Genomic DNA, 11,657 nt, shown 5'->3' with positions numbered 1-11,657 from the left:
GATCAGATGAAAATGAAAGAAGATGAAAACATTGCCAAATATGTTGAAAGAATTAAAGCATGTGTCAGTGCTATCAAAGCTTCTGGAGGAAGTATCAGTGAAGAGACAGTCATAAGTAAATTTTTTAGAACTCTACTTCCAGTTTATGCCATCAGGGTATCAGCCATTCAAGAAAGAAGGTGTGAGGCCAATCACAAGATAAACCTAGAGGCCATAGTTGGAAGATTGACAGCATTTGAACTAGATAATTTTGATAATTATGTTCCAGCTGCAAAGAACATTGAGTCTGCATTTGAAGCCAAGCTTTCACTCAAGGACAAAGGCAAGAAGAAGAAGGAATCTCAGTCAGAGAGTGAAGATCAATCAGATCAGAGTTCTGACAGCGACCTTGAAGTAATTGAAGCTCTACTTGCAAGGAAATATTCAAGAGGAAGAGGTAAATACAAAGGTAAAGTACCCCTAATCTGCTTTTCATGTGAAGAAGTCGGTCATATTGCTACAAGGTGTCCAAACAAGAAAGATAAAGATGAAAAGAAAGATAATAAATGGAACAGTAAGAAAGATCTCAAATCATTTAAGGATAAAAGTAAGAAATCATGTTTTATGGCTAAAGATTCTAATGATTCTAATGATGAAGAAGAGGATGAGATTGTTTACATTGTTGTAAAAGATGAATCTGACAATGAAGAAATGGCACTCATCTCTCACATAAGTAAGAATGATACATGGATCATTGATAGTGGCTACTCACATCATATGACTGGAGATAAAACAAAGTTTGATCAATTTGAAGAGTATGATGGTGGCAGTGTAAGATTTGGAAACAATGAACCTTGTTGCATCAAAGGAAAAGGAAGAATCACTCTAACCCAAGAACTTGTATGTGATAATGCTTATTGGGTAGAAGGCCTAAAGCACAATTTGTTGAGTGTGGCACAGTTACTCAACAATGGACTCAAAGTAGAATTCATCCAAGGCAAAGCAAGACTGCTGAATGGTAAAGGAAAGCTGATTGGATCTGGTACTCAAACTAAAGGTAACTTGTTCTATCTTGAAATTGGTGAACATTCATGTTTTATTGCTCAAGTAGAAGAGAGTTGGTTATGGCATAAAAGGTTATGTCATGTGAATTTTGACAATTTGGTAAAGATAAGCAAATTCAAGAAAGTGAGAGGCATTCTTGATTTAAAGAAACCAGAGGTCGGTTTATGCAAGAATTGTCAAATTGGAAAGATGGGTAAGTCTAGTTTCAAAAGAAAAAATTATCAGTCTGAAGATTTATTAGAAATTGTGCATACTGACTTATGTGGACCTATTGGAACTGAAAGCTATACTGGTGAAAAATATTTTATTCTTTTTGTTGATGATTATTCAAGAATGATGACCGTCATGTACCTAAAGAACAAATCAGAAGCATTTGAAAAGTTCAAATGGTATTTGGCAAGAGTAGAAAAAGAAACAGGGAAAAGATTGAAATGCCTAAGGTCAGACAGAGGTGGTGAATTTATTTCACATGAATTCAATAACTTTTGTATTGAAAGAGGAATCAAAAGACAGGTTTCAGCACCAGGTACTCCTGAACAAAATAGCATAGCTGAAAGAAGGAACAGATCCATCATGGATTGTGCAAGAACCTTGATGATAGAAAAGAATGTTGCTATCAAATACTGGAAGAAGGCTATCAGTACAGCAGTTCATACCTTAAACCGAGTACAGTTGAAAAAAGACTCATTCAAAACTCCCTATGAATTATGGTATGGCTATAAACCCAATGTAAGTTATCTGAAAGTATTTGGAAGCAAATGTTATATCTTGAAAGAATCTAGAAAAGGTAAATTTGATGTAAAAGGTGATGAAGGTATATTTCTTGGATACTTATGCAAGAGTAAAGCATATAGATGCTTGAACTTATCTACTCACAAAGTCATAGAAAGTATACATGTGAAAGTTGATGAGTTTGCAGAAAAGACTGAAGAAGAAAGTAGAAGAGAACTAGAAGATTACAAAAGATTCGTCTTCAGTGAACTGGATATAATATCAACTGCATCTGAGAATCGGAAACCTTCTTCTACCGAGTCATCACTAACCGAGTTGCAGGAAACATCTACCGAGCCAACATCTACCGAGCCAACGTCTATCGAGTCAGAGAATATCGAGTTAGAGATTACCGAGCCAGAGGTAACCGAGCATGTGCATACCGAGCCAGTTGATACCGAGCCAGACCAAACCAAGCATGAAGGTGAAATGCAAGAAGATAACGACAGGATTCATCCAAAAGGAAAAGAACTTGTTCTAGCCAAGTATGTCAAGAGACATCATTCAGCAGATCAGATCATTGAAAATAAATCTGAAGAAACCATCACAAGAAGTAAGTTGAAAGGTACTTGTTTACTTGCTGATTTTGAACCTAGAACTGTCAAAGATGCATTAGAAAATGATAATTGGATTGAAGCAATGAATGAAGAAATAGAGCAAATAGAGAAAAATAAGACATGGACTCTTGTACCCAGGCCTAAAGACAAAAATGTAATCGGTACAAAGTGGGTTTTCAGAAATAAGTTGGATGAAAATGGTAAATTATCAAGAAACAAAGCTAGATTAGTGTGCAAAGGATATTCTCAAGAGGAAGGCATAGATTATGGAGAAACTTTTGCTCCCGTTGCTAGATTGGAAGGTGTTAGAACCTTATTAGCATATGTTGCTTACAAAGGATTTAAAGTTTATCAGATGGATGTCAAGTCAGCATTTCAAAATGGTATACTGGATGAAGAGGTCTACATTGAACAACCTGAAGGTTTTATAGATCTAGATAAAAAGAACATGGTTTGCAAATTGTACAAAGCACTGTATGGTCTGAAACAAGCCCCTAGAGCATGGTATGAAAGATTGCATAGCTATCTTATTCAAATTGGATTTCAAAGAAATAATGATAACAGTAGTTTGTATATCAAGGAAGGACCAGAAAATAAGATTGTCTTGGCAGAAATATTTGTAGATGATACTGTTTTCACAGGGAATGATGATCTTTGCAAAGAATTTTCAAAACAAATGAGCAAGGAATTTGAAATGTCAATGTTCAGTGAAATCAAATTCTTTGTTGGACTTCAAATTCAGTAGAACAAGAATGGCATCTACATCACTCAAGCAAAATACATCAAAGAGATATTGAAAAAGTTTGGTATGGAAGACTGTAAACCAATTGGAACTCCCATGTGTACTGGACTAAAACTTACCAAAGAAGATGATTCAAAGGAAATAGATCAGACATTGTACAGATCTATGATTGGAAAGTTGCAATATGTAGTTCATACTAGGCCAGATATTGCTCTTGCAGTTGGAATTGTGGCAAGATTTTCAGCCAAACCAAGAGAAAATCGCATGATGGCAATCAAGAGGATAATGAGATATCTGAAAGGAACTGAAGATTATGGATTATGGTATAAATTTGGAGGAAACCTAGACTTAAAAGTGTTTACTGATGTTGATTGGGTAGGAAACCTTGACAATAGAAAAAGCACAAGTGGAGGTGCATTATTTCTTGGAAAGAGGTTGGTTTCTTGGACAAGCAAAAAGCAAAATTGTACATCTCAATCAACAGCAGAGGCAGAGTATGTTGCTGCAGCAGTAAACTGTTCTAATATTGTTTGGTTCAAGCAATTGGTACAAGGCATGAAGATGGAAATCAAGGAACCAGTTGTCATGTTTTGTGATAATACAAGTGCAATCAACATATCTAAGAATCCAGTAATGCATTCTAAGACTAAGCACATTGCAATCAAGTATCACTTTGTCAGAGAATTGGTGCAGGACAAGGAAATCAGATTGGAATATGTCCATACAAAGGAACAGATTGCTGACATATTCACAAAGCCTTTACCTAAGGATGCATTTTTGTATCTCAGAGGTAAGTTAGGGGTCATTCCCCTATCTGAAGTTCACTAAAAATAAGTTTTAGTGATGCATCAGCTCTTACAAAATTGAACAATCATCAGTTGATGCAGCAAATAAAGGAAATATTGCATATGAATCAGTACTAAAGGTACAATGAAATTCATTGAAATTAGATTATCTTTGGCATGTGTTGTCAAAGAGAGAGAGTTTTACTGTCATATCTTTCCGAAATTTGATTATGTAATTCCTTCACAGAGGGAGATTACTGTAAGAGGGAGAGTTCTCTATCTTAGAGGGAGAATTGTTAATTGTGTTGTGTTGCTGTAGACTTGCTTTCAAATTTCATTTCTGCTATGACATGTTGTTTTGCCATCAATGCCAAATAGGGAGATTGTTGGATACAATTAAGTAATTGTGTATTGTCTTTGATGTTACACAAATGCCATATCAGTTATCAGATAGAGTCTACCGAGTTCTATCGGTCAGAAAAACAGTTTACAGAGTCTACCGAGCTCAGTCGGTCAGTAAAGCCTTTTGCAGTGTATATCGAGCGTTCCTGTATGTCACACGGTGAGTTAGTGTTAACCGAGTTCGCACGGTAAGCTAAAAAAAGTTTAGTTCTTACCGAGATCACTCGGGTATCAAAGGATTTTGTAGCGGACAGTTAGTGTTAACCGAGTTCACACGGTAAGCTAAGGAAAGCTTAGTTTTCACCGAGCTCACTCGGTAGTCGAAGACAGCTTTTACCGAGTCTAGTCGATTTCCAAAGGAAGTGGCAGGTTTACCGAATTCCCCGATAATTGTAGTTTTTACCGAGTTCTGCTGGTTAACACAGGAAGTAGTTTTTTTTTTGTTATGTATTGACCGAGCAGCGTCGGCCAGTGAAGAATTTTGTTTTGATTGTTAGTTCAAGCTGACTTTGGAATATGTTTTGTCAAGTTGGTTGGGCCGACCTGGTATTATGTATAGTATATAAAGAGGTGCTCAAGATGCGGAAAAGTGTGGAATAGAGGGTGTAGATAGTGCAAGGAAGTGCAAGGAAGAGACTTGTGTGTGTCTAAGCAGAGTTGAGCAGAGGGAAATTTTGGAGCTGCAAAGATATATTTAATCAGTAAGGATCTTGTGGAGCTAAACTGAGATCTGTATTCAGCAAGATAAGTTGCATGTATTTTCAGATCATTCATTGTTGCTTTCTAACCATTGTAACAGTGATTCCAAAATCTCCTAACATAGTTGGTTTAACAACCATTCCATAAATCCTTTAACAGGGTGGCAATTCAGTTGAATTGTTCTAAAGACCTCTTACAAGGCCACTCCTAACAGGGTGATTAAATCCTCTAACAGGGTCACACCTAATAGTGTGTTTTGTAACCTTTAACAGGGTTGGCTCCTAACAGGGCTCACTTCAGAAGAGTGAAAATTGGTGACTAGTTGCTGGTGGTTTTTCCCATATTGGGTTTTCACGTAAATCTGGTGTCTACTGTGTTCATGATTACTTTCTTTTGCATGGTCGCTTATTTCAGTAAATGCTTAATAAATTAACTAAACATCTATCAAGTTTTAAGCAGTAATTTATGTGTTTATCGAGTAGCAGAAGCAACTAAGTTTAAGACATCTTTGGGACTGTTGAATTTGTTTTTGTGGTAACTGATTCACCCCTCCCCTCTCAGTTACCCCATCTTCATTTTCCAACATTTAGTACATAAAATTTAGCTGCCTTACCATCAATTGATAAATTAGTTACTATGCTAGCAGATAAAGAATAATCAAAGTCTTATATATAGGAAATCATTACTACCAAGGGAGACAGTGAAAGACTAAGGGAAGAATCAACAGTCATCAAAGCACTGTCTATTTTTTGAGGCTATCTGGTACTAAGTTTTTATCAACAGTTGTTCTGGTGTTTTCTATTATCTATGTTTATTAGTCATTTATTTTTACTGGCCATTGCTTGATTTTAACATGCACTTTTATGTTGGTGGTTATGATCTAAAACCTTTTGAAATGATCAAGCTCAATTTTTGGTTGTGTAGGCCTGAAAAGCTTCTAGAGCTCTAAGAGGCCTTATCAGGCTACAAGCTCTTGTTCGGGGACATTTGGTTAGGTGACAGGCTGTGGGAACCTTAAGTTGTTTGCAAGCAATTATTATATTGCAAGCTCTTGTTCGTGGTTGCCAAGTTAGAATGTTAGAACAAGGATTGGTTATACAAGGGAAACTTGGACATAGACACAAGCATAATCGTCCAAGAGGAAATGAATTGGTAACGGATTGAATACAAATATTTTGTGGAAGCTCATGTTAGATTTTATTAACAATTATTTTGACCGCTGATACAATAAAAATAATTTTTTGGACTGTTTCAGGAAAGAAAGAGGTCCACAGGTTTTGTGGCCAATGGAGCTTCCCAACCTAAAAAATTGTTGGCAAATGCATTTGCTCATCAGGTAATCATAATCTACATAACTAGTTTGAGCAAAGGAATTTCTTCCAATCTATTGTTAAATTGTTGCATATATTGATATTAATTTTAGTAATTGTCTAAGAAAGCTTTTGGAGCATACACCCAAGATAAATTCTCTTTGAATTGATTGTGGTCCTGACGATTCCAATTTGGGATGGGTGTGGATGGCAGGTTGGATGTCTGCTTATCCTTTGAAATATTTTGAGGAGACAAATAATACATCAAAGAAAGAAAAGACAAGTGAGATTGCAATGTCAACTGAGGCTAAAGTGGAAAGGCCTAAGCGCAATGCAAGGAAGGCTTCAAATTTAACATTAGATCATTTTTCAAATCATATAGATGTTGAACCTAAGAACCCAAAGTGTGGTCTAAGAAAGGTCTCAAAATTAGCAACAGACCATTTCTGATCATCATGAAGCTAAGCTTGAGAGGCCTAAATGGATATATAAAAAAGCATTCAATTCAATAGTAGATTAAGTTTCAGAGAAAACTGAGGTTGAAACTAATAAGGTTAAGTGCAACATGAGAAGCGGATCACATTCAATTGTGGAATCTACAACAGATCATCTAGAGGTAGAAATGGAAAAGGTTAAATGTAACTTAATAAATATGTCAAATTCAATGGTTGATTCAACAATAGACACACCTAAGATTAAGGCTAAAAAGATTAAGTGTAGCTTGAGAAAGTTATCAAACCCAATAGCAGATGTTGTATCATTAGATGATTTAGAAGATGAGATAACCAAGCACATCTTTAAAAAGGTGTTAAAGGCAACATTGGATGCTACATCAAATCAAACTAGCATGCAGACTATAGCACTTATCTCCACAGATATAGGAATAGATGATGAACTAGTTAAGCTTGTATCTTCAGATCATTTCTCATTTGATCCATTACATAAAGAGTTTGAGATAATTTCCTCTGTTCAGGAAGTATCTCCAGCCCAACAACCAAGCCCACCTGAAAACATTACCAAAGAGGATGAATTATCACAAGAAAAGAAGGAATCTTCTATTTCAAATGGAGATCTTGTACCTTCCAAACATGATACTATTGATTCAATGATCAAGATAGAATCTAAACTTCCTGTGATAGAGAAAAAGATAGGTAGAAAGCATAGCTAATTTGGATCTATGAAAGGGGATCATTCAAATAACAATTTGCAAGTAAGTCCATCAGTTCCTAGCTATATGGTTGCCATTGAGTTAGTGAAGGAAAAGCTTCGTGCTCAAGCTTGTCCAAGGATGAGTCTAGATGTTCAAGAGAAGAGCATTGGTATGATAAGAAGACACTCTCTTCCATCAGCACCCAATTTAAAGTATTCTTCAGTATCTACAAGAACTCACAAGGTGTTGCCACAAGTTCAAGCAAGGAGTAGAAGTGACCAATCTCTTGGTGCTGGTAGGAAGTTAGCATTATAATTGAGATTATATCCATGGTTTCTTATTTTTAGCCCATTTGGGTTTAAGTTTTAACTTATAATTCACTTGTTTTTAATATGGAAAGTGCTTTGGAGACTAACAATGTTTCTTTATGATTGTAGAAAAGGCAATTCATGTTCAGGCTAACTAGCGAAGGTGATAAGTATTGAGCCTATTTTGATATTTAATGCATTTGCAGCATATGCGAGTGTCTTTTTGTGTGGTTTACAAGTTTAGAGTGTATTCTACTTTATATGCCTTGAAATGTCAATGAATCCTTGAGCTCGTAATCCAACTATAATGTATATAAAAAGCAAGCCCTATGACATATTTATGATGTTTGATTTCTAAAATACATTCTTTATGGGTCTACATTCTGAAATAAAAGAAAATTTGTTGCTACAGTTTGTTAAAATCCCAAAAGCCTTCAACAATAGTTAATAATATTCAGCATAAAGTTCTTAGATCTCAAAAATTTCTCTATCCCCATGCTAAATCTATTAGAATTATATGCAAGAAAATAAAACAAACAATACAACATTAAAAATGTGAAAAGAAGGAACATTTTGGTGTCAGGACTACCAGCAGTCACATGGAGATGACAAGGGGAAGTGTGATAGGTGTAAGACCAAAGACAATCTACTACCTTCGCCTTGATGTATTAAATATGATGGTTTTTTTGTTCTATAATATCATGAAATTCATAATTAAGAAGTGCAGATAAACGCAAACACTTGATTCAATCACATCTAGCCCAACTAATTCCTAAAACCCACCATGAAGACAAAGCACCAGGTGAATGGTGGACTCTTTTTTAATGTTATAATTTGCAAGGGTACGTCCATCTTTAATCTGCTCACTCACAAAAATAAACCTCTACTAGTCAGGAGGAATGTATTCCTTGTCCTATATCTTTGCCTTCACATTATCAATGGTATCAGAGCTCTCCCCCTCCAAAGTAATTGTCTTTCTAGTCAAGGTCTTGAAAAAAATTTGAACACCACCTCAAAGACGAAGCACAAGATGAAGAGTTGATTCCTTTTGGATGTTATAATCAGCCAATGTCTGACCATCCTCAAACTACTTCCCAGTGAAAATGAGCCTCTACTGGTTTGGCAGAATGCCTTCATTATCTTGGATCTTAGCCTTCACATTGTCAATAGTGTCAGAGCTCTCCAATAGAGGTCTTCAATGTGTTCGTGGGTATCATTAAAATGGACTAAGTCACAACAAGCATATCCTCATCTATAAATAGAACTTCTGGTTGGTTTTTTAAATTAGTTTTTTTAGTGTCATCTTCTTGGTATTTTTTAGACTCACAACTTAGGAAAGCCCCTTGGTCAATAGGCAATTCACCATCTTCTCCAACAATTTCAGATTCGTAAGGTAGGCTTTCTAACAACATGTTGATCTTATCCTTTTCAAAATTTACCAAATGTAGCATCCTCAAGTAAATTTACTCCCTCACCAAATTTGGGACCTTTCAAGTTGTTAGTTTTGTCATCCAATACACTATCATGCATAAGTGAACTAATAATATAAATAACACACAATTCATCATACCTTTCAAAGGTGTTGTCAATGTCAGTGGTCCTTAAACTTGGTGTTTGACTGATCTACATGCAATGTCAAAGCTATTGCTATGTCATTATTTTCAAGCAATTTCTCTTTATATGAAGATGTATTTTCTTCCTTAGAAACATCTTGAGACTCCAACATGCTCTCTCCTAGAGTAAGATTGTCATTAAAATATTTGTCAATAAGAATTTCCAAGTCACCAATATAGCGATTTGTATATCCCTTACCCCGACAATAGCTAAATCCATCTCCTCGCAATATATTGTGTTATTCCCTAGGAACAAAACTATGGATTCCTATCTTATTCATCACTCGTCCAAACTTCTTTGGCTGACTTATCTTCCTTACTAATCCTACAATTGTGATCAAGTGTCTAAGCGTCTTGACATGTAAAGCAAGTCATCTCTCTTCTCATTTGGCTCTTACTCTTTTGGGAGACACTGCAACTTGTAAACCCATTGAGATTAGTTCATATTCAATCCTTTATTTCTTGAACCTTTCAATCCTCTGCTCAATCAACCCTTTTGAGAACTCAAAAGCCATAGGTGAGATATTATGCTCTTTTTTCCAAATGGCCAACAAATCTAATTGCAATTTCTTGAAGTTATCATCATCTTCATCTAAGATTATGGACATAATAGTTTGCATAGAAGCCCTCACATTGTATGAATGTAGGTTCTTGATTTTGGTTTTAAAATATTAAAATATTTGTAGATTCAATTTATCACATTTCAGATCCAACTAATGATAAATGATCTAGCTCTTGCCATAATTTATAAAAAATTAGCCCTCTTACCAAAAGTAAGAGCTTTGACATATGTAACCCATGTGGGATCTCCACAATCAGTTGAATCTTCTTCGATATACTATACTTAGTTTTCTATTTTTAGCATATATTTTTTCACATGCATGTAACCATACTATACTTAGTTTTCTATTTTTAGCTTATTTATTTTCACATGCATGTAACCACATTATACTTAGTTTTCTAAATAAATATTGCAATTAAATTATTTTAGATGTAAGAAGAATATTCATCTATATTTAAAAAATTCATGATAATCACATAGTTCTAATGACAAATTTAAAGTTGAAATCCTAACTGTTCAATTTATTATTTTCTTCCAATTTTCATTAATCAAATTTTTATTATATTAGAAATGGGTTTATAAGAATACAGTCATAATAATTTTCTACAGTTTTCTATAATTTTCCTCATTCAAGTTTTCTTGATTAATAAGTTTTTCTTTTTCAAATTCTACAACATAATTCTTTATTCAACAATCAATACAATAAATTAATAAGCATAATACAAGAACCCATGCAAATACGAAGTAGATAGATCTTTCAATAAAATTCTATAATGAGTTTTCAAACCCTACCTCAAAGCCACAGCTAAAATCTAAGACAATCTGTGAATGTATGCAAATCCAAACTCTCCAAAACTATTTATTATGTTATTACCTTTTACCTTTTCATGCACAACTCTTTTAGATATTTAATTACAAAATATCTTAATTTAAATAATTTGCTTTCTCTTTTTAATTAATTTTTGAAGCATTTTTTATAATATATTTATTAATTTAATTAATAACATTATTTAGAGTTTATTATTAAAATAAAACTCCTAAATAATTATCATTAACTTAAATAAATATAACTATGCCACAATTAGAACTATAAACTTATCTTTAAATTTCATTTTTTATATTTTATTTTTCTCCAGTTTATTAATTAGTGCAAGCACTAATTAAAGCATAGTTTATTATTTAAATTGATAATAATAATCAAAACTCATTGTTTAAATGCAACTCTAATTTAATTATTATTAAATAAATAATTATTTTTAAAAAATTAATAATTAATTTTTTAATTCTCTTTTTGTCCAACTTCTTAAATTATACTTTTAAATTAAAACTCTTAAACCGAAGTACATATTTAATTAATTTATAATTAATTAAATATCACCATATTCTAATTTCTCTTTAACCAATTTTATAAATTTAGCCTTCTAAATTTAGACTTTTAAATAAAAGCACATATTTAATTAGTTTTTTAATTAATTAAATATTCTCACGCTTTAATATTTTCTTTTTAATCAAATAATATTTAATTAAATGATTAACCCAAATATTATAATTAAATTATTTACCAAATAAATCACATAGCTAGATCCACATAAAAGCAACATTACCAAAATAAATCAAAACTCAAAATCAAACAACATAGAGAAAGATAAAATCATGGGTTTAAAAAGGGTGGAAAGTCAAATACATGTCCTCCTCAAGACAAGTAATTAGGCTA

The 11,657-nt window shown here is 33.6% G+C and overlaps 1 pseudogene; it reads left to right on the top strand.

Annotated features, from left to right (window-relative positions):
- Positions 1-7,935, top strand: part of LOC149571157 (uncharacterized) — a 47,761-nt pseudogene extending 39,826 nt beyond the window's left edge.
- The last annotated feature ends 3,722 nt before the right edge of the window (positions 7,936-11,657 follow it).

This window comes from Cupressus sempervirens, chromosome 2 (assembly GCF_028749045.1).
Source record: "Cupressus sempervirens isolate cs-2001-9-10 chromosome 2, ASM2874904v1, whole genome shotgun sequence".
NCBI lineage: Eukaryota > Viridiplantae > Streptophyta > Pinopsida > Cupressales > Cupressaceae > Cupressus > Cupressus sempervirens.
This window is presented reverse-complemented; position numbering and strand designations above follow the sequence as displayed.